Below are 3,454 nucleotides of genomic sequence, written 5' to 3' on the forward strand. Positions count from 1 at the left end.
AGCGGTGACGTCCGAGGCGGAAGTTGTCTACGTCAGAAACACGTGCGGTAATCCGTAAAAATAAAATAAAATAAACTCTGTCCGCTTAATAAAACAACAACAACAAAAACAGCGTTATTAGAAGTGTAAATTCTAAAATCAGGAGTTTGTTTTAGTTTCTTTGCAGCCCTTTTCTGTTTAAAACAATGTCCTGATTTATGTATGTAGATGAATGTTGCTGGTGTCTTTACAGTTTGCAATTTTAGAAGAATTGCCCCTGAAAATATGGCATAATATACATCCCACCAAGAATTAGATGCTGATGGTATGAGTGAGGCATAAGTAATTTTAGCAAAGCGAATGAAGTGTAGACCTCAAAACTGTGCCAAACAAATAAGAAATTTAGGTCAGTAGTTTGTATTTCAGGCTGTAAAATTGACATTATTTGAAGATGATTATCAGCTGTTTGTGTATATATGTATAAAAAGGGCGGTCTTTATTCTTCAAGCTCGGGTCCTCTACTAGAGGCCTGGGAGCTTGAGGGTCCTGTGCTTTATCTTTGCCGTTCCTAAGACTGCGCTCTTCTGGACAGAGATCTCGGGATGTTGTTCCTGGGATCTGCTGGAGCCACTCACCCAGTTTTGAGGTCACTGCACTGAGTGCTTTGATTACCCCTGGGACCACTGTAACTTCACCCTCCACATCTTCTCGAGCTCTTCTCTGAGCCCTTGTTATTTCTCCAGCTTCTCGTGTTCCTTCTTCCTGATGTTGCTGTCACTCGGTATAGCTACTATCTATCACTGTGGCCGTCTTCCTCTGCTGCTCCACCACTACTATGTCTGGTTAGTTAGCCATCATCAGTTTGTCTGTCTGTATCTGGAAGACCAGTAGGATCTTAGCATGGTCATTCTTCACCACCCTGGGGGGGGCATATCACGTTTTTAACTCTGGATTTTCATGCCATACTGAGGACAGACATTCCTCTCTGCTATCAGTCCAGCTGGATGTACTCTGATGTACTCAAGGATGTTTGTTGTCTCATCCTAGACAGTGGTTCTGACACTCACTAGCCCCTGGGCTCCTTCCTTCCGCTTAGCGTACAGTCTCATGTTACTGGAGCTTTTTCCCCTATCTATCTATCTTTTACAGAGTTTCTTGGAGATAAAGATATGGTAGATGAGGTTGTTGTTACCAGTAATGTTGATGAAATATTTTAATCATAGATTGGTAAACCTTTCCTTTGCAGTTCCTTAATTATTAAGTAATATGCAATGATGAGCCCTTCCACTCTGTGTGCTTGATTCTCCTTCTTCCTCGTCTGTGTAGGAAACAGGTAGCGTATTAGAGGTGGGGCCTAAGAGAAAACAAATCTGTTACCACTGGGCTAATTGTTTAAAATGGGCCTGCAGCATGTGTTTTTTTTCTTGTAAACATTTAGCTGCTCTATATTTCTATTTAGCTTAAACTGCATTATCTGTGTGGTCTCCCAGTTTTGTCTTCAGTAGGATACAGCAAGGTAAAAATAGGTGTGCAGGTAATTACAAAGAAAATACAGCTCAAATACTAAGAAAACCTCCGGCATCAACTCAACCTTGTTGTTGTGACTCTTTTAGGTTGGTTCATTCAGTGTACTTCCTCAGAAAGTGTCCAACAATTCTTAGAAGCACCTTTCCTATTACTTATTAGTTCGTGTTATGATTATCCAAAGTTTATGTTGGTAGCAGCTCAAGTTTAACTGTGCATACACAGAAAATATTTCCCTGTTTTATATATCATTTTCATGGCTGTACACCAACTTTAAAGGGTTTATTTCATTAACACGAATATGAAAACAACATCTGGTAAGAAAAAAAAGTACATCTTCTTGCAGGTGTTTTTACAATTTACTCATTCACTAAGCTAGAACTTTACTGAAAAAAAAGTGCTGTGTTTGTGCCTGTGGTACCATGGTACCACGTTCTTACCGCACACTTTGTTTTTGTACCAGATAAATCTTGACATGTGTGCTGGTGAAGTAAAAGAAAAAGCTTTTTAAAGCATAACAAAAAGCAAAAGAAGAGCATGAACAGGATAATCCAAGCTGCATGACAGCAAAACCACAGAGCTGCATAATCTGCCTGAAATGACAAACGAGGCGAATTAAAAAAGGAAAAAAAAAGAAGAAAGGGGAAAAAAGGGTACATTCCAGCGAGAGCAGAACATTTTAAAACAATTATAAAGGCCACTTCTACTACACCACTTTCTAAACTCACTCTTGAGCAGCGGTCCGTATCCTAAAAAGTCACACCTCACTGAAAGCTTGTGTTTTGCAGGGCGAGCATGCCAGCCACATGGTGCAGCTACAAATCTGCAGGGATCTGGCACTCTGGAGCGATCCCCGCTGATTTTTTTTTTTTTTTTGGGGGGGGGGGGGGGGGGGGTGTTATAAATTAACAGCAGCCACTGACACAACCTTAAACTCTAAACTTGTTTGTGCACAGGTTAAAAAATGACAAACTTGGCTCCACCTCTTTTAGCACGGTGAAAATTTGTTTCTATATTTAAACTTAATGGATCAGAGTTTGACGCCATGTATCTGCCGCCGGTTTTGTTTTTTGGATCCAGGTCACACGTCTATCGGGCGACCTCCATGACCCCCGCAGAGCCAGTGGATGTTGTACGCGTTGCTCAACTCCATGTGAGCGCCATGTGCCAAATGGAGAGCTGTGCTGTCAGCGTCATGCAACAGGATTTAAAACGGCAGATCCGCACGAGTTATCAGAAATAACACAATAATGATTAAAAAAAAAAAGCTCAGCCAGAGCTTGCCAAACGTGCTGGCACGGCTACATGTAAAGCAGATTGTTTTGCATATGCGGTGCAGCCGGAGCAGAGATGGATTAACACAACATTATGTGACGCACAAGTTTGTAGATGAACTTCATACGTTGAGATGAAAACAAAGTTTCCCACAGGGAGTGCTGGCTGATGGTTTTCATGTGCATCACATACAGCAGCGTGTGGTGAACCACAGCTTTCTGCTGTGACTGCTGAGCAGCAGGTGGTCTTAGTTTTCGTTTGAAATGATTGCACTTTATATCTGGTCCTTTACTGAGTTTGCTCTTCTACAGTCCACCCCATGATTCAGTAGCTCGTAGAACTACCTTGAGCAGAAATAACGAGCAGTAATGGTTTTCTGTATGACTTTATCAGTCTCCCACATTGTTGCGGAGGAGTTTTGTCCCACTGCTCTTTACAACATTGTTTCAGTTCATTGAGGTTTATTCACAGCTCTCTTAAGGTCCCACCACAGCATTTCAGTCAGGTTGAGGTCTGGACTTCAACCGGACCTTTGCAAAGACTCCTGTTTAGGTCAAGCTTCATCTGTCAGACAGATGGCCTCACATTGACTACAATACTGTGGTATATGAAAGAGTTCATGCTCAACTCAATGACTGCAAGGTGTCCAGGTCCTGTGGCTGCAAAACAAGTCTTG

Source organism: Pelmatolapia mariae, linkage group LG23 (genome assembly GCF_036321145.2).
Source record: "Pelmatolapia mariae isolate MD_Pm_ZW linkage group LG23, Pm_UMD_F_2, whole genome shotgun sequence".
NCBI lineage: Eukaryota > Metazoa > Chordata > Actinopteri > Cichliformes > Cichlidae > Pelmatolapia > Pelmatolapia mariae.